Source organism: Cervus elaphus, chromosome 12 (genome assembly GCF_910594005.1).
Source record: "Cervus elaphus chromosome 12, mCerEla1.1, whole genome shotgun sequence".
Lineage (NCBI taxonomy): Eukaryota > Metazoa > Chordata > Mammalia > Artiodactyla > Cervidae > Cervus > Cervus elaphus.
Genome location: NC_057826.1, coordinates 8,558,056 through 8,579,951, shown reverse-complemented (window position 1 = coordinate 8,579,951; position 21,896 = coordinate 8,558,056).

The window sequence follows — 21,896 nt, the reverse complement described above, 5'->3', positions numbered from 1 at the left end:
TCTGGTTCATTCTCTAGAAAATGGACACTAACAGCATTAATTTTCCATCAGGATGTCTTGGGGAGTAAATGACTAAAGATTTTTCATAAGGTTCACTTGGATACTTTCAGATAGTAGAGGAAGTCGGGGATAATGAAAGAAAAGGACTTTGGGGTGAGAGCTATGTTAAATCATGAGCTGACTGTGGAAACTTGGGTACTTCACACACCATTCTGAGCTGTATTTTCAAAACTTGGAAAACTGGAACTGGCCCTGGCTGTCATGGCTTGTATGAGGAATAAATGATGTCATTAATTTCCAAGGTACTATCTGGTAGGAAGCTGTGCTTACAGGATTCATTCCAACAAATAGTAGCTTCCTTCATCTTTCAATGAGCCTCCTTTTATATTTTATCTATAGAATAGAGAGAAATATTACTGGTCAGTCTCATGGATTTATTTTTGAGGTCAAATTAGTTTATGAATATACTTTAATAATATTTGAAAGTGCTTAGTTTATATTAGGTTTTGCTACTTCTTTGATCAGGTTTTTGCTTATCTATACCCACTGGGGAATCTTAACTCTCTCTCCAAAATATGCCAATAGTCCCCTTTCTACTTTCTCCCCTGATTCCATGCTGTCCCCATCTCTGCTTTTTTACACCTGGGTGACTGCTTCCATCAGTGCCTCCCACAAGCTCTTCTCATATACGTAGTGGGGGTGAGCCTTGTGTTAATATATCATCCTGTTTGTCCTGTCATACTTCTGTTCAAACCCTTGAAAGATTCTGCTTTTCACTTAGGGAAAGAAGGAGACTTTCAATCCAATACTTCTTTTTTTTTTTTTTTTTAAGTGATCTGTCCCCCACAATCAATTATTTCATTACCTTTCTAGTTTCTTTAACTACAATCCTCCACCTTGCACATTCCATTTAATTTGTGTCTGCCTCATTGATATTCTTTGATTGTGTCCTGCTAAACTCCTGGTTTTAAACTCTCTTTTATAAGGGCTACTCCCATTATCTGGGGCTCTCTTCCTTAGATATCAGCATGGTTAAATCCCTCACCTCCTTCAAGTCTTCACTGAAATATCACTATTTTTATGAAGACCATCTTGACCATGCTATTTAAAATTATATCCCCCTTCACTCTAAATTCTTTTCTCCACCTTTTCATTCATCATACTTATCAACTTATAGAACTTATTTATTTGAAATATTTTATTGTCTGTCTTATCCTATGGGAATATAAGTTCCATTAGAGGTTTAATTTTTGTTCACTGATGAATCCAAGCTTCTAGAACAAGCCATCAATAAATATTTGTTGAAGTGAAGTGAATTGATACGGACAGAGGTCGCCTTTTTAGAAAAAATTCAATTTGCAGATTATCATCAAAGGACTCAGTGCTTAGCATAGCATTATGCATACATGGAGCCATGATCAGACCATTATCACTTATATTTGCTACATTAATTTTTGGTCCTTACAGAAGCAGCCTCTCTCTCCTGTAATTGGAGTTGCTGTCCACAATTGCATTGGCATCTCTAGAGAGAAATAGAAACTTGGAGCTGACTTTTCAGAGTTCTGATAAAAAATGCATTGCTCCATGGCTGAGTGCACTTAATTTTCTTATATATTAGAAGCTAATGCTTGCATCCCACATAAAGGTAAAAGCCATATGCCAAGTAGTTATATATCCCTGGAGAATGGTCCCTTAAATTGTAAGCTAGTTTGCATTTTAAGGATGCTAAGTTATCAAATTCTACTGGCAGGAATGTATTGGATATTTTTTAAAAGGAAACAAGCCTACTGAATTCTCAATAGGAAAGTAGTCTGCTATATTGTCATTTTTAATAATCAAAAAACAAGCATGACTTTAGATATCTTTTATAATTCGTGTTAATGATGATTGTTTGTGAAGCATCTCTGACTTGAAATGCATGTGGTTTTGTCATATCTGGATATTGAGTCTACCTTGAGGTGCTTAGGGTGAAAAATAATATAAAAATAAGTGGCTCTGGCAGGAAATTAGGAGATTCCCTTTTAGCCATGAAGCTCTTCTGCAGGGATTATAGGTTGAAAATGTCAGAAGAATCAGATAGTGAGGTTTTAAACTACTCAGGGTAGAAAGAACAAGACAGAAGATGAGCACATTGACACTGGAAGGCATTAAATACAGGAGTCAGTGATGGGATTGTGGTCCAGCAGAAGGGCTTTTGACAGCTTTTTTTTTTTCTTATTTATATCTCAAGGTGACACTTTGGTATTACTTGACCTCTCCTTTCCTCTTTGTTCTGCCCCGTTCTGTGTTCCTGTTTGCGGGAGTGTGGGTTTGTACGTCTGTGTGCACTCGCGTGCAGGGGTGGGAGTGGTGGAGACAACCCAGGCTAAGGACAAGGAGGAAGAGGAAGCATTGACGGTGATTACGGAGCTGTGGCGGTGGTTTTCATTAGTCCTTCTTGATTCCTTCCTCTGCCTCTCTTTTTCATGTCTTATTTCCATATTCTCAGGACAGATCTGCATTTTCTTAATAGTAGAGAAATGTAAGCACCATTGATAAGACAGCATGCCATTTCTTGCTCTACCAGTAAGCAGTAATTCCAGTGAGTAATTTTCAGATATCTTTGGAGAAACTACTTGCTTTGATTTCCTTATATCTTCTTGGGCCAGAATTGTTTCAGAAGAAAGACCTAGTCAGATATAATAGGGCAAATAAACTGCCATTTTTAAAATCCTTAGTATCAGGTTAAAACAGACCCAGAGGCCACTACTTGCAGGATCTGCGTTCCCCGACCAGAGAACGACCCTTGGTCACAGTGGTGAAAGCGCTGAGTCCTAACCATTGAACCACCAGGAAATTTCCCCATAGGCCACTTTTAGCAGTAACCACAGGCTTTAGGGAAAACTGCTATTCTCAGCAGCTGTGGTCCATTTACCCGATTTGTTAAAACAAAAACCGTGGAAGGGAGATTACAAATACAGATGGGTGTAACTGTTGACATTCCTTTGAGGGGACAGAAATTCAGAAAACCCTGGAGTTGCCTCATTGAAGCCAGCAGCACTATAGCACTGTCAATATGACAGACGTGGGTCTCTGTAAAAGATGAGCAGAAGACAGAGGTCAGCTTTACCATGAGATTTGTCTTTCCATAGGCAGGAGACCTCTGATAATATCCACAGATATATTGTTTTAATTACCCAAAATAAGACTGTTTCATGTTACTCATTTTTTTACAGATGTTTAGAGAGAAGAGGAAGAGATGGAAACAGATAAGACAGGGACAGAGAACAAATAAGACATGCCCTTAGTAAAAAAAAAAAAAAAAAAGATTCTGATTAGACATCTTGATTAAAGAAGTAATAAAGAGATGGTGGAATTCATATAGTGGAGAATTCTCAAATCTATGACCAACAGTTCAAGTGACTGTAGGGCATATATTTATGAAGTAATATAGCAAATACTGCTAAATGTCATCTTTCTCCAAAATAGAAGGAGCAACTTTCTCATTGCCATGGCAATTTAAAGAGGGTAGAAAGAGAGAAAAGAAAACTAGCTTGTGTCTTGATTGCCATGATGAGAAAGCTGATGTGAGTTACCCAAAACTCCATGAGTAAAAGACATTTCTAAGAATGAGATTTGTAGGATTGTGGAAAGACAGACTGTAGTAAGTCAATGACAGCTATGTATTTTCCAGCTCTTTTCACTAGAGTAATTAAACCATGTGTATTTGCAAATTAAGGTGATAGCTCAAATAAGATGCAGCCTTGACAAATCCATATTTCAAAACATAATTAAAGGACTGTCAATACACTGCAGAATGCAAAGCATAGTGCATTACTCTGAATGTTTTACTCTGAAGATTTGCAAAATCTTGACAGAATTGAGGGCAACATTTCAAAATAAATACTTCACTTAAATAGGTACACCATAAAATATCTATGAAAATCTAATGGGAACTTATTCCCTCTGAGTGCCTCATATATCACTGTAAATTCTTCCCCACCCAGATAATCTATTTTAATGAGGAAGATAAATTCAGCTCTGTGGTTTATTTATAAATTCAGAGAAGAAAGCCAATAACAATTAAAAAAAAAAAAACACTTCAGTATTTTATTGAATTTTTTTTTTTTTTTTGTCTAGTGAGATAACATAAGCACCAGTTCTTTAAGCCAAATAACTTGTGAAGTAATGATTAACTTTAAGACCATCATGGAGGATTTAACTATCAAATGCCAAGACTCAATTACCCTACATTCTTTTCATATGGGTGTGGGTGCATGTGTATTTGTATACATATGTAACAATTTTTTCCACAGGTAACCATAGTATATTTATAAACCATTTCATCTAAATATTAGCTAATAGAGGTCATGACAATGAGATCAATGTTAAGGCAGGCTGAGCATGGGTTGGAAAAGAATTTCCAGACACAGAGCGTTTCAGAAGGGTGTGGGTTTAAGAACAAAGAGAAGAGATAATGAAGGTACTGCAAATGAAGCAAGCAGTCCTCCAGACAAGCCAGGGAGAGTTGACAGTTTTCGTGGGTTAATAGTCCATTTTTATAGCCTCAAGACAAAGAAAATTCCTGCTGGAAGGTTGGCGTTAGGTGATTCGTTAAGGCAGTATAGGGTGTTTACTGGAGTGCGCATGTTTGCCTAATTTGGAGTCAGGAAGCTTGTTAGTAATGATCAGGGAGTTTCTGGCAAAGGTTTCAAAGGGGCTCAATTAGCTTGGGAGGTGATCTTGGTGCAGGGCTTGCACCTGTGACCTTGGGGAGGAGCCTGTAATTTAGACCAGTAAAATTAATCGTCTTCTTCAGTCACTTAAACTGCGACCTCTTCTTACAGTGTCTATACTTATTTTTACCCACTATAGTTGTTGTTCAGCTTAGTTCAGTTCAGTTCAGCTGCTCACTCCTGTCCGACTCTTTGTGACCCCATGGACTGCAGCACGCCAGGCCTCCCTGTCCATCACCAACTCCTGGGGTTTACTCAAACTCATGTCCATTGAGTTGGTGATGCCATCCAGTCATCTCGTCCTCTGTCGTCCCCTTCTCCTCTTGCCTTCAATCATTCCCAGCATCAGGGTCTTTTCAAATGAGTCAACTCTTTGCATCAGGTGGCCAAAGTATTAAAGTTTCAGCTTCAACATCAGTCCTTCCAATGAATAGTTGTTGAGCACATATGATATCCTAGGTATTTAGTATGATTTACATGGATTATCATTAAGCTTAATGACATTTCTGTATTGAGTGAAATTTTATCTAAATTTTTCACATAAGGGAATTGAATCTCTGAAGCTAAATATTCAATATCTTTTAACTAATGTTTGGCAGAACAAGATATCTAACTCAAGTCTTTTTTTTTTTTTTTTCACTATAATGCCTATATACTGGACCACATTGTCTCTTGAAACTCTTGGTCATAAGTAAGACTGTACCAAATTTAGGATTAAATTAGAAACTGTTTTTATATACTTCTTCAATAATTAAAATGAATTTCAGAATCAATGTATTGGGTGTAGATTTCAAGAAATAAGTCAAAACTTTTTGGAGAAGTCTAGGTCTGCAAGGAAGTGAATTACTGTTTCAGAGTAAAGTTCTGGGATTTCTAGTCTAAACAGATTAGAAAAGGCAAAGAGAGGTTAAAGAAAATGAGACAAAATATGAGCAGAGGATTAATCAAGGCTATTTGACTATAAGAGTTTTACCAAGAGAGAATAAAGAAATGGGGGCAAGACAATCATAAAAGTGATGATCATATGACATACACCAGAGACAATGAGCACACAAATTATTTTTTGGAATAAATAATAAGCACCCATCACATGTCATTAGATAACTTGGGAAATACTTCAAGAATCTTCTGAATAGGAGGGAAGAATGAAAGAAAGATCCTAAAAGATTCCAGGGAGAAAAATATATTTATACAAAGAAATAAAAGTCAGAGACTTCAGGTTTTGGTGTTTAGTCTTTGTTTCCTTGTAGCATTTTGTTTTTATGAGCAAGAGTGGATGCTAGGGAAAAAAAGAAAAAGAAGGAAATGCCCTCAAATTCCAAGGACACACAATTTTGAATCTAGACTCTATACTAAGCTCAAAAAGCCATCAAGAGTGGTGATGAAGCACATGTGTTCAGACACGTACAAAGACATAGTCTTAGATTTAATAAATATAGTTTGAGTAACTGCATTGTCCCAGGGATTCTTTTCGGCACTGAAGATAATGCAGTGAATAAAACAGGCAAGGTTCCAGCTAGAAGAATCCCACATTTGAAAGGTAAGAGTTAGAAAAAAATCAACTGGAAATGGAGATGGATAAAAGAGATCACAGAATCTCAAGTTCTCTATTGATAAAAGCATCAATACCAAAAGTCTTGCCTCAAGTCATGACTGCTCTTAGCATCCTGATTCAGCCTATAACTAACCCGAGATAAGCCAAAACTTCTCTGACTGGGAAGTGGTTTGTGTGTCTCTCTTTGTCTCCATTTTTCCCTGATCCTCTTATTTGCTTCTTTTTCATGTTCAATTTCTCTGAATCTGTGATAAAGTAATATAAAAATCTCTCAAATTGGTCTCCCCTATTGTGTACCATTAAGCAGCTGTCCTAGACTCTCTGCTCCTGTTTTCTCTGAACAAATCCTAGGGTAACGAGTGACTTTGTAAGTAAACCATTTTGTGTTACCATTTGTCTCTCTGAATTTAACTCTGTTACTGTTACTTTGAGATTTTCTTTAACTCATTATTTCATCCTTAAATAATTCATCGTCTATTATTTTCATTTTAAAAACTAGTTTCTTTTTCTAACTCCTGGTAATTCTCTCCCATCTTAGGGTCTGTTTGCTATTTTGGGCAATGCATGCCCTCTGCTCCCTGCTGAGATTCATAATTGTTGCTTGGCAGATGAATCTTGGCATGCCTAATCATTACTCTGAACTTTCCACAAGCCCAATTAGCAAACAGCAGTAGTTCAGGGGGTGCTTCTCAAGCAAAACCTCAGAGCCACCCTCTATGAGTTTTCAAATTTGTAGTGACTCACTGTAATTATAGTTTTTTATAATTATAAGTCATCTGTGTCTGCAGAAGGCTTAATCATGGTATTATGTTATCCTTATTCCTCTGAGCATCGATGAGGCCAGTGCTTATTAAGGAGCATTGACCTAACTCCATAAATATTTGCCAGAGATTAGTTGGTGGAATTTTGAATAGTCCAAGCAAAGACATCTTTAATTCAAGCAAGACAGAAACAACAGAGGATTAAAACCTACCAAAAGTCAATAATTTTGCAAATAATATTTTAATAGAGACTAATTTGCCAAATGAAGAATACAGCCCTGAAAGATTATCAGATCTATTTTTCCTTTCCCTCCATCACACTGATATTGATGTGTAAAAGTTCTCTTTTAAAGATAGCAATTCTGTGTGATGTATCCTTCTCAGGTCATCCTGCAGGTTGATGTGGGGTATGACTGAATAGTTTTGAGTAGTTTCCTTTAGCTGTATCAGAGCTTACTCTTCACTTTTGATGCTGTATCTGGCAGGGCTTCCCTGGTGGCTCAGTGGTAAGGAGTCCACCTGCCAATGCTGGCGATTTGGGTTCGATCCCTGGATCAGGAAGAGCCCCTGGAGAAGGAAATGACAACCCACTCCAGTATTCTTGCCTGGGAAATTCCATGGACGGAGGAACCTGGCATGCTATATAGTCCATGGGGTTGCAAGTGAGTCAGACACGACTTGGTGACTAAACAAGGATATCAATAACTGACAGGGATGCAATGTGGGATAGTGTAAAGGCAAGGAGATGGAGAAACCCATATGGGTGTCCTGACTGTGCCCTTGGTAGTTGGGCATTTAACCTTTGGGAGAGTTGCTGTCATAAATCAGCTGTAGGTACCCAGTATAGGAGTAATAGTGGTTGGCTCATAGAACATTTATTGAAGTTGAAGACCACGAGAGTAAAGCTCAATGACAGTACTATGTAGTTAACAACTGGCAATTTATTATTGAAAGTTTGTTATTAGAAGGTAGAGGGTCAAAGAAAAGGAGGGAGAGATTTATCAAGGTTTTGGCTTGGTTCTCTCTTGAAAGTGAAAGTTGCTCAGTTGTGTCTGACTCTTTGCGACCCCATGGACTGTATAGTATAGTCCATGGGATTCATTTTCTGGAGTGGGTAACCTTTCCCTTCTGCATGGGATCTTCCCAACTCAGGAATTGAACCCAGGTCTCCTGCACTGCAGGCAGATTCTTTATCAGCTGAGCCATAAGAGAAGTCCAAGAATACTGGAGTGGGTAGCCTATCCCATCTCCAGGGGATCTTCCTGACCCAGGAATTGAACTGGGGTCTCCTACATTGTAGGCGGACTCTTTACCAACTGAGCTATCAAGGAAGCCCTCTTCTCTGAAAGCTATCAGGGAAGTTCTCTCTTACTTTATAGTAATAAGATTTTCAAACTGTTAAAGAATTTAAGAACTGTGGATTACTATGTGTATGAAAGCAATATACCATCTCACTGTGATCCAGGAAAATTTGCTGCTCTGAGCTTGGAACTAACTCTGTTCAAATTTTCACAAAGATGGAAACAGCTGATACTAACTGTTGATATTTGATATAACTATCTATTAAAAAGATATTGATGTAGATTCAGTGCGAACCCAATCAAAATCTCAGCAAGTAATTTTGTGGGTATTGGCAAACTGATCCTAAAGGTTTTATGGAGAAACAGAAGACTTAGAATAGCCAATATACAATACTCAAGAAAAAGAACAAAGTCAGAAAACAGCATCATCTAACTTTATGACTTACTGTAAAGTTACAATGACCAAGCCAGCATGGTTTTGATAAAAGTATAAATGACTCAATGGAAAAAATAGAGATCTCAGAAATAAACCTACACAAATATAGTCAAGTATATTTGACAAAGGAACAGAGGCAGTGTAAGGGAACAAAGATAGCCTCTTAAAAAAAAAAATGGATGTCTAAATGCAAAAAAAATCTAGACACAGATTTTATACACTTTATACACTTCACAAAATGTAACTTAAAATGGACCATATACCTAAATGTAAAGCATAAACAATAAAATGCCTGAAGGATAACATAGATGAGAACCTAGATGGCCTTGAGGATGGCAATGACCTCTTTGATAGAACACCAAAGGCATGACCCAAGAAAGAAAGAATTGATAAACTGGACTTCATTAAAATTAAAAACACTTTCTCTGTGAAGGAAAGTGTCAAAGAAATGAGAAGACAGGTCATAGACTGGGAGAAAAATGTTTGCAAAAGCCATTCCTGATCAGAGGGTAACAGGCAGGAAGGCCAGGGGTCTCCAAATGGAGGAAATAGGCTGCAAGTGTCAGACATTTTTTTTATTTCTCCCTTAAACAGCAGGAGGACACAAACTCTTCATGGAAATTTCTTAAGCTATGTTAATGAAACTATGTATTTGTTTTGGAATTTGCCTTTCTTCAAAATGGCTTCACCTAAGACTATTTTTTCTTTTCTTAAACCTTGGGCTGATAATAGCTCAACAAACCAGTATTCATATCAATTGCTTTATGGCTGGGGGATGACATACCTCATGCCATCCTATCTCAAAAATGCACAATTTGGGAGAGGGGCCTGGTGAAACTCTGCCAGCCTTGAGGTATATCTCTTATTTGATTAATAACTTTCAAATAGACATAAAACAGCTTGCTAAAATTAGCAAAGGGGGATACTCTCCATCCCCCTTCTGATGTCCATGTCAGAATATTTCTCTGTCCCTTTTTATACTTTAATAAAACTGCTACACAAAAGCTCTTGAGTGATCAAGCCTGGCCCCTAGTCCTGAAGTTAAATCTTCTTCAGAGATCACAAATCTGACACCGTTCACCGTTAGCTATCACTGATAAAGAACTCTTCTACAGTATACACAGAGAAGTCTAAAAACCCAACAATTAGAAAGCAACCCAATTAAAAACAGTGAGACAGAGACATTAATAGATACCTCACCAAAAAAATTTGTAAATGGCAAATAAACATATGAAATCATTCTCTACCTCGTATATCCTGAAATAAATGAAAATAACAGTGAAATGCCGTGGCAAGCAGGGCTTCCTTTGTGGCTCAGTTGGTAAAGAATAAGCCTGCAATGTGGGAGACCTGGGTTCCAACCCTAGGTTGGGAAGATCCCATGGAAAATGGAATGGCTACCCACTCCAGTATTCTGGCCTGGAGACTTCCATGGACTATACCAGTCTATAGGGTCGTGAAGAGCCAGGCATGACTGAGTGATTTTCACTTTAATTCACCATTACAAGCTTATTAAAGTGACCAAAATCTGGATTCATTGCTGACACAAATGCGAAATGGTACACCAATTCAGAAGATATTTGGCAGATTCTTACAAAACTAAACATCCTCTTACAATAAGATCCAGCATTTGTACTCCTTGTTACTTACCCAAAGGAGTATAAAGCTTACATCCACACAAAAACCTCCACATAGATGTTTATAGTACCTTTATTCATTAACTGCCAAAATTCAGAAACACCAAGATGTCCTTCAGAAGGTGAATGGATAAATAAATTGTGGTACACACAGACAATGGAGTGTTATTCAGCATGAAAAATAAATGAGCTATCAAGCCAAGAGAAGAGCTGGAGGAAACTTAAATGCATATTTACTAAGTGGAAGAAGTCACTCTGAAAAGGTGACACCCTATATGATTCCCTTCATAGGCATACCTTGGAGATATTGCAAATGTGGTTCCAGACCACCAAAATGAAGCGCATATAGCAATAAAGGGAGTCTTGTGAATTTTTTGGTTTCTCAGGTCATGTAAAAGTTATGTCTATGCTATAGTGTAGTCTATTAAGTTTGCAAAAGCATTGTCAAAAAGATGTATGTACCTTAATTTAAAAATGTGGAAAAAATATTACAATAGAAACATCAAAGATCACTGATTACAGATTAGCATAGCAAATATAACAATAATGAAAAATTCTGAAATATTGTGCGAATTCCCAAAATCTGACACAGAGACAAAAAATAAACAAATGCTGCTGGAAAAATGGCTCTGGTTGATTTAGGTGTAGGATTATCCCCATACTTGAACGTATTAAAAACACAATATCACTCTGCAAAGTACTTCGCAATAAAGTTAAGTGCAATAAAATGAGGTATGCGTGTACATGACATTTACTTTGCTGTCCAAATGTGTGACAGGTGCCAGGCAAGGCATACATATTCTTGATATGCTATGGATTTTACGTGTTGCATAGACCAGTCATGAGTTTCTTCGAGCTAAATTGTGAGTAATTACTTCCCAGGTTAACTAAGGCAATATTGACACAATGTCAGAATGAATGATTATAGAGAAGAGTAAAAATATAGTTAATTCTGTGTTTGTTCAGAGAGAAGCCACATGTCAATAAATATTTTAAATAAGTAAATAAACACATTATTTTCACTTATTGGGTTTATAACTCATTAGTTTGTGTGTGTGGACATGATTGGACTGATATAATGATAAAACTGACCAGCATTTGTGTATGCATATATTATATGCCAGGTACTAGAATAAACACTTTATGCACATTGACACTTTCGATCTTATGATAACCCACGTGTGGGATAAAATTATTATCTTCGTTATACAGATGAGAAAACTATGGCTTTAAATTACTGCTTTCCTTTAGATGATATAAGTTACTCTGAGGCATTTCCAATGATGTCAGTCTACAGAAAACAAAGGTAAGGCATTTTTCTAGTAAGTGTCCATGAATACAACAAATGGACTCAAACACAGAACAAATGTCGACAATTAAAAGGAAAGAGAGATTTGTGTATATTGAAGAATGCCTGCATCCCTGGGATAAACTCAACTTGATCATGGTGTATGATCTTTTTAATGTGTGATTGGATTCTGTTTGTTAGTGTTGCAAAGAATCGGACATAGCGACTGAACCACAGCAAACAACAACAGTATTTTGTCAAGGATTTTTGCATCCTTGTTCATCAAGGATGGGGTCGGGGAGGGAGGGTGAATCAAGAGGGAGGCGTATATGTATATTTATGGCTGATTCACATTGTTGTATGGCATAAGTCAACAAAATATTGTAAAAGCAATTATCCTCTGATTAAAATTGCTTTAAAAAATGAGGGAAAAAGAAAGAGAAAATCATGGGTTGGGCAGGAGCGAGGTGGTAGGGGGTATGTGGAGGGGAGGAGTTGCAGACTAGAAATGCACAGATAACCACATCAGGAACCTGGAGATCCCTTCTGTAAAGATTTGTAACTTTATATTCACCTTTTAGTGAAGAAAGGGCCAGTATATAAAAAAGGAATCAAAGTCCTAGGGGTTCCTTTTTGACACACTATTGTATTATCTTCAACTAGCCTTTCTTAGTGGCTCAGTCAGTAAAAGAATCTGCCTGCAATGTGGGGGACCTGGGTTCAATCCCTGGATTGGGAAGATCCCCTGGAGGAGGGCCTGGCAACCCACTCCAGTATTCTTGCCTGGAGAATCCAATGGACAGAGACGCTTGATGGGCTACAGTCCATGGGGTCGCAAACAGTCAGACATGACTGAGCGGCTAAGCACACAAAACATTTTAAGTGTCCTATATGTCCCTTCCATTATAATTAACCCCAACCTTTTTAAAAGGAAGGGTGGTTGGAAGGAAGTTAAATACTAGAGAACTTTCTGAGGTTAATTGCCAATTACAGAGAATGCTCTTAGAAAGAAAAAAATAAAAGGTTCAAAAAGCACTCTGCTTCTCATTTATGGAACTGTTTGAACACAACTCAGGCAGGTCAGGATCTGTTGACCTAAATTTAGGATATTCTCTGAAGACAGAAACAATGGCAGCTACCCTGCAGAGAAGAAATCGAGAGAAATGTCACATTTTAAAGTAGAGAATGACTTGTGTTTTTCCACTCCGTTGATTGCTAGAACTTTGACTGTGGCTGCTTGGAAAATACAAACTTGCTATTGAATATATATATATATATATATATATATATATATATATATATATATAACATAGTTTTCCAATGATCCATATTTTAAATACTTTAAATGCCTAGTCACTATTTTGTAAAATTTCACATTTTAAAATAAGTTATGTCAATCGCTGTTAACATTTTCCTGTTTATTTCTTGAAATGTTCTCAGAATATACAGACACACATATGGAGGAGTTAACAGTATGTGCTCATTTTTGCTTTTTTCTTACAGTTATCAACATATAGTGCCTATAAATCTCTTTCCACAAATTCACACTTTTATGAAATGTAGCTTTATTTTTTTAACATGTCCATTCATGTCTTATTGGAAGCATCCATTCTCCCTGGTTGCAGAAACAAAAATCTTGCCAAACTGAGGGACTCTTTATTGTTTATCCTGAAATGGCATCTTAGAAATGTAGGAAATGCTCAACTTGAGGCTTGGGAAGGAAGTAGTCACTGGACTTTCTTCAATCAATGTGGTGCTGCCTACCATCTCAGACATGTCATCTCCAGAGGCCACTACTAAGCTCCCTCTCATTGCTGTTTGCCCATCTTCTTTGAATCAGCCTCTGTGCATCTCCTGAGGGCACAGGAAGCATTTTTCTGAGTCAGTAGGCTGGTTTACCATGCAGCCTCTGCCCAGATGTATCCTAAAGCTGTTCTTTCTACCACTTCATACAGCTGTTCTTTCTACCACTTCTTGGTCAGTCCCGGTGAGCATATGTGATGAGGGGATGCAGAGGCTGAAACTTGATGTTTTTCCAGCTTCAGCTGGGAACTGAGACGCAGATTTTGTGTCTTCTTGGTTATCCCCAGTCGTCTTGGGGTTCTGTTTCTCCATTACTGATGGATAGTTTACTAGAGTACAGGAGTAAGAATTTAGCTCAAAACAATTAGCATCTCTTGTTATTCTCATTGCTTTAGGGAAGAAGGGCCTATTGGCTTATTGGTTTCTTGTGTTCTACCTTCCCTGGAACCACGAAGGCAGAATGCTTTACAACCTAGATCTTGAGAAGGTATGGGACATAGTAAGTTTGGGGTGGGAAAGGAGATGTGGCATGGGTATATATAGCAAAAGAATATACGTCCACTACTGTATGGTGGTGATTTTTTCATAGACATACTATTTTAAAGTTGTTGGCAGTATTATAATAATTATGTATACTGTACTTTATGTATTTAATACTTTTTCTATTGAAAGACATTTTTTTGGGGGGCTGATATCAGTAACACTAAAAGAAAAGCCTCATACATGCATTTCCTACATATATCAATATATCATTCTAGTTAAATCCCTAAAAATGGAATTCTTGGGTCATTAGATAAATGTATTTTGCATTTTAAAAGAGATTGCCAAAATGCCCTCTAAAGAGGTTGCCTCAATTAAAAATCCCATTAATAAAGTATCACCTGATATTATTTTAAATGCATATTTCATGCTATTTAACTCAGTAATGGTCATAACTCATTTTATAAAAGGTATAGGATTCAGAGGATAAGTTGTACATGCATTTTTAGTTACTTAAAATATAAATGATGATGAGTAATCATTGTATTGTGTTTGCATTTTGCAATGAATATCCCCACACTATCTCTTTCTTGTGTTAGAAAATACATAAAATTGTTCTTAAAGATTAGCTAGACTATAAAATCTATGAGACAGGGAGCTGGTCTGTTGCTTCAGCATATAAAGGGATCTGGATATATAAATATTTGTTACAAAAAAGCAGATAAATAAGTAAATCACAAAACTGATAAACAGTTGTTCCACTATGCTTTTCAGAAATATTACACAAAATAAAAGCACTGATGATTCACTTCTTCTTATAGATAACCTTGTAGACATGCTTACCTGAGGAATGAGCTTTTTAGATTTCTCATTGTAACAGCTTTTACTAATTCAAATTAAGTATTAATAGAAAACCTTAAGGCATATTTTAGCAGGAGAGATGAGGGATACATGAAGAGAGTCATAGTACAAATTTAGAAACCATCTACTAACTTCACCTCCCATTCCTGAATATATTCTATTGATAATTCTGTGACTCTTTAACTCAAAGAGATGTAACTGCTGGGGTATTCCATTTTATTTTAGGAAAGCAATGGCTGTTAAAAAACTTTTATGTGTATTAAGATGAACCCTGTCCAGGTTGGACTGCCCCACTGTTCTGCAGGATTATTATAAGGACTATCTATATTTTACCTTTCCTGTATTTGCAGAAATATTTGAATTTCCCAGATTCTCCTTTGGGTCTATTATCCAAGTTAAATAACCCCATATCCTTGTGTTTTTTCACCATGATCATTTCAACTTAATCTCATTGTGTTCCTATCTTTACTCTTCTGAGTTAGTAGGAATCTCCCATAAAAATAATAACAAAATAAGTACTGCATTTTAAGTATACCCATATTGAGATCTTTGAGAGAGAAGGAGGATAGATAAGATCTAAATAAGGACTTGGGTTTTGGTACCTGTTTGGAGCGAACAAGAGACAGCATACCGCCTAACTGAACTGGAGTAGGCTGTTAAGATTGAGCATACATCAAATCAGACCACTCAGAATGCCTTCTATTACAGAATGTTTGCCTTATTCAAGTTGGTGTCTGTGTTGAAAATTTAACTTTCCTAAGAATCTATAATTACACTTCCCCTAAGATTAAAGTGTGAATTTACACTGCTCACTTGGTCTTGGAATCCCTCAACAAAAATCCTTATGTATTAGAATAAATGTAAGTGGTTCCTGGCCAAGGATAAACCTGCAGTACTTGTCAGAAACAGAAACAAAATTAGGGCTGAAGGTTTATATTCTCAGTTATTGACACACAGCTAAAGCAGTGTTGAAGATAAGCTGAGTCTGAATTAACTTAATAAGTAAGGGAGTGATACAGCGTGAGTGGGAGTCGGGAGTTACAGTAAACAGTGGGAAGAACCTCAATAAAAGAATCAAATAGAATCCCTATATAGGAAAATGTGAATATTTTCTAATGTTTAAAATAATTGCTATTTTAAATGTTTTTAAAATAATTAAACTGAAGAGATTATTATCTTGGAAGAGCATCCTGAAATGAAGCACGGGAGACAAAGAGATGAAAACTATATTAAGAGATTAAGGTATCTGAATGATAAGATCTCTGGATGATTCAGAGTTCATTTATTATGAGTTTATTATGAGTTACAAAGGAAAGGTCAGGATGAATGCTAGAGTGGTAAAAATGAAGTAATAATTAATGAGAATTTCTAGACTTGAGAAAGGTAATTATTATTTCCCAAGACCATAATGAAATTCTAACAAGGTAAATACATGCCCAGTGTATAATTTTTAGTGTATTAGTTATCTATTGCTATGTAATAAATTACCCCAGATTATCCCAAAGCTCAGTGGCTTGAAGTAATATTTATTTTCACACAGTTTATGTACGTCCAAAATTTGTAGGTTGGTTTTTGCTCGAGATCTTTCAAAGTTTTCGGCCATTATGTCAATCAGTGCCACAGATATCCAAAGGTTTATGCTGGGCTGGATCCACTTCATAGATGGTTTGTTCACATGACTAGCAATTTCTTCTCCACAAGACTCTCCCAGGAATGCTTGTAAATTCTCAAGATGCGAGGACCAACTTACACCAGAAAAAGTGATCCAACAGAAAAGAGAGAGCTGTGTACTTTTTATCATTTAACTTCAGAAGTCACCTAACATCAATTCTACATTATAGTAGTGAGAATTCAGATAGAAAGCCTGTTCCACATTCAGACAAGGAGTGTCAAAAATTTGCAGACATATTTGCAAACCACCACATTAAACGTGTTGAAATAACATTGCAATCACCAAGCAGACCAAAGAACCAAATACCAAGATAAGTTCATAAAATATTTAGAAATGAATTTAAATGAATAATAGATAGACACCTTTAAAAGCAATAATAAAATTTGGGAGGCAATTAAATAATATCTTCAAAGAGCTGAGAAAATATAACTGCCAACATAAAATTCTAAAGTGACATAAACTATAATTTAAAAATGAGAAAATAATATAGAAGTTTCAATCAGAAAATGAGCTGAACTAATTTATCATCATAAGACCTTTCCTGAAAATACAAAAGAAATACTTAGGGAGGGAGACATTGCTATTAGGAAAGGATGATAAATAGAAGAAAGAAAAAAACAAATGCATGGTTACGTCTGGATACTTGCAAAATATTGAGAACTAATTTGATAATTACTAACTTGTTATGGGTGAAATCAAAGGATAGTTAAATGCAAAATTAAGACAGAGGAAAGGAGGGATTCTTCAAAGTTAAGGTATTATAAGATCCTGGCACTGTTTGGGGATGGCTAATGATTTTTATTAGTTTTGGTATTAACTTTATGAAATAAAGCAGTTTAAACAGAATACAGGACATGCAGTTAGTATAAAAAGAAAAGGGAATAGTAGTATACTTACCATTGAGTATTTGCAAGAGAGCGCAGCATTAAAAAACACGTGTGGTGTGTGTGTGTGCTCAGTTGGATCCCCCTCTCTGCGACCCCATAGATGGTAGCCCACCAGGCCCCTCTGGCCATGGAATTTTTCAGACAAGAATACTAGAGTGGGTTGCCGTTTCCTTCTCCAGGGGATTTTCCTGACCTAGGGGTTCAAACCCAGGTCTCTTGCATTGCAGGTAGATTCTTTACCACAATTGCCACCTGGGAAGCTCCCCCGCTCAAAACCCCACATATCTAAATACTGTAAATAGAAAACGAAATATGATGGAGGAAACACTGACATATAATTACACAATCAATACAAACTGACTAAAATTTCAAATTAAGATCATTTAATGGACAAACTCCATTTATAATTTTCGTAAGTAAAGAAAGTGAAAGTGAAACTCGCTCAGTCGTGTCTGACTCTTTGCGACCCCGTGGACTATACAGTCCATGGAGTTCTCCAGGACAGAATACTGGAGTGGGTAGCCCTTCCCTTCTCCAGGGGATCTTCCCAAACCAGGGATCAAACCCAGGTCTCCCACATTGTGGGCGGGTTCTTTTATCACCTGAGCCACAAGAGAAGCCCAAACTCCATTTATAATTTTCATAAGTAAAATCAAGGAACAAAAGTGTAAGAAATAAAATGATTAAATAGAGATCAAGATGGTAGAGTAGGAAGATGTGGAACTCATTTCTTCCACAAACATAAAAAAACACATCCACATGTGCACAGTTCTCACTGACAACTAACTGGAGATTGGCAGGAAGACCCTGTGGAACAAAGGCTGTGAGAAAGATCTATATGGGATCAGATGTCTATATGGACCCTGTGGACTGTAGCCTGCCAGGCTCCTCTGTCCATGGAATCCTCCAGGCAAGAACGTTGAAATGGATTGCCATTCCCTTCTCCAGGGAATCTTCCTGACCCAGGGATGGAAGCTGGGTCTCCTGCATTACAGGGAGATTGTTCAGCGCGGAGCCCCAGGGAAGCTCCATGAATATGGAAAAGGTAGGGGCGGAGAGATGTAATCTGATAGAGAGCAGTGCACAAAGACGAGGAAGGGGATTACACAGCCTAAAATGCTCTCTGAGGAGTGAGGCGTTTCAACCATACACTGGCTCCCCCGCTGGGGTCTGATTCAGGAGGATGAGTCCTCTTTGCTGGTTTGAAAACCAATGGGACTAAGAAGAAGGATGCGAGAAACCTAGACTCCCCTCATAAAGAGCACAGACACACACACACGCATTTACAAACCTAATAATTATATAAAAAATAAATCAACTTTCATACAAACTTGATATTTGCCAAAAGGTGGTTATTATGTGATGGTGTAAATTTAAGTATATCCATCAGATATAAAACTCTAAATTTGTATTACATGTTTAAATGATCTTTAATTAAAAGCCAGTACTTTTTTCAAAATTACCAAGAAAAATTGACAAATGGTCAAAGCATAGTGATGGATTTTATCATCTCTCAGTAACCAATAGGAAAAAAATAGAAAAAAAAATTAATAAAGCTATTGAATATTTGAGTAAGATAATTAAGAATCTTAAACCTATGTAGACTCTAATCCTAAGCCATTGCAGAATATATATTTTATTGAACTATAATTTGGAAACTTTATGAAAATTAACTAAGTATCATATGACATAAAAATTACCAACAGATATAAAAAAACTGATATTGTATATTCTCTGTACCTCTTTGTATATTCAATTGACAAGGAAATCAATTGAAAGTTTAATATATATATATATATATATATATGAATACTTAATAAGCATCCTACTTTTCAGATAATAAGATATATTTTAAAACTCTATTGTTTAAAATATTACTGTTTTGGTATTAAGTTAGACAGCTGAACAAAGGAAACAGGACAGAAAGCCCAGGAACAGACCATGCATATGTGAAAACTTGAAATATGACAACTAGGATGTTTTATATGAGTAGGAAAAGGAAAACCTATTCAACATGGTGATGAGACAATTGTTTATCCATATGACAAGTAAGTTGAGAAATAGCCACAAAAGGCTCTTTTGTTATCATAAATAAAAATCATTTCCATATGAATTAAAGGCATAAATCTGAAATGAAAATTTTATGCTTTTAGTAGAAAATAAGAAATTATCTTCATGGCCATTTGGTAGGTATGGAATTATACAAAAAGAACAAAGAAAAAATGAATGTAAGTTAATAAATATTACTATGTCAGCATTTAAAACATCAATAGGAAAAATGTTAACATAAAGGGAGGGAAGATGTAGAATAGGAAAAGAAATTGTACAAACAAAAATGCATTATTTTTACAACGTATTAATGACTTCTACAAATCAATACGAAAAGAGAAAGAGGTACAAAAATGTGCTGTAACAAAACTGACATTATGTATGTAAAAAAGTGCAAATGGGAATATACACACAGAGTAACATTTCAATATTATTAATATTCAGAACAGTGCAAATTAAAAGAACAAAATAATACCATTTTCACCCTGTAAAGCTGTCACAATTTCAACATATATATACCAGGACTCAGAAGAATGTTCTTTTCATTATTGTTTATAATAGTAAAATACTGAAGAAAATCAATAGTTGAAAGGATATACAAACTTTTTTGTAAAGGATGATTGGCATTGAAGACTGGATCAATCGATTTAGAGAACAATGTACATATCTAAAGTTCTAAAGTTACTGGACAGTGCAATTTGTTAAGTTGTGAAATATACACATAGTCAATTCAATTTTCATAGACTGTTGAGATTTATATAATGTCATTTGACATTTCTGTGTTTACATTTTGATGTATTCATTACTGACATAGGCTACGTAACATGAAACATTGGAATTTATCTGCAATTCAGGAGACTGGATATAATGCAGGAGACCTGGGTGTGATCCCTGAGTCAGGAAGATCCCGAGGAGAAGGAAATGGCCGTACACTCCAATAATCTTGGCTGGGAAATCCTATGGACAGAGAAGCTTGGAGGGCTACAGTCCATGTGATAGCAAGAGTCAGACGTGACTTAGTGACTAAATCAAACCAAGTAACTGGAATCATTTAGCTTTTTATTAGAAGTATACTTTTTTATTCTTGTGAATTTGTCATTTTACATTTTTATTACAACTCCTTTCACATGCCTTCTATTTCTAACAACTGAAAGTGAAAATGCAAGCTGCTCAGTCGTGTCCGACTCTTTGCGACCCCATGGACTATACAGTCCATGGAATTCTCCAGGCCAGAATACTGGAGTGGGTAGCCTTTCCCTTCTCCAGGGGAATCTTCCCAACCCAAGGATCGAACCTGGATCTCCCTCATTGTGGATGGATTTTTTACCAGCTGAGCCACAAGGGAAGCCCAAGAATTCTGGAGTGGTAGCCTCTCCCTTCTTCAGTGGATCTTCCAGACCCGGGAATCGAACCTGGCTCTCCTGCATTGAAGGTGGATTCTTTACCAACTGAGCTCCCAGGGAAGCCCATAATTTCTAACAATTACAGTTTACAAATCAATAAAGGATTTGCCCTCAGATTTTTCTTTGTTATTCAAAACACTTTTTACAAAGAAGATACGTTAAAACATATTTGTTGAATAAAGTACTTATTTGTGTCCTTGGATTGTTTGCAAGATGAATGCTTTTTCCTAATGCAGCTCATTAAGAAAAACTAATCAAATGTCCCATCAATAATTCAAGTACTGTGGCGAGAGTAATCAAAGCAGTTATAAAGGACTTTTTTGCTTTTCTCCTACTCATCTTACTTGCCACTACAGAATTTCTATAGGACTTGGAACACCTCTCTGCACTTACCTAGCATTAAAAACATTTCATAGATTTTTCCATGAAATTTAGCCTTCCAGAGTTATCACTAGGGAGATTGTAATAATCATCTTTCCCTTGATAATATGTCCCAATCTTTTTCTCAACCAACTGTCCATTTTATTTATGGTTCATAACATTTCCATTTGATAAATTTTTAATGATTTAAAATAGCTTTATGGAACTGAGTTGTGAGGAAATATTTTAATACTGAAGTATTCTGAAGATTCTGAAGTGATGAAAAATAGTTTGGTAAATCTATTTGCTATCCACTTCTTTTTATTCTGGAGAAGGCAATGGCAACCCACCAGTAACTCTAAGAACTATGAATTTGTATAAATTTTTCTTAGGTAGGTTTAATTAACCAATTATAAAATTATTGGAATTGGCAAGGAAGTTAGAAGACTTCAGAAAAAAGGAAAATAATTCATAGTACCAGAAGATATTAATAAAAGATTGCTGGTTTTAGGTATATAATCCTGGTATCATGAAGTAGATGTATTTTGGGCTGTGAAAGTGAAAGTTGCTCAGTTGTGTTTGACTCTTTGTGACCCCAAGGACTATACAGTTCATGGAATTCTCCAGGCCAGAATACTAGAGTAGGTAGCCTTTCCCTTCTGCAGGGGATCTTCCCTACCCAGGAATT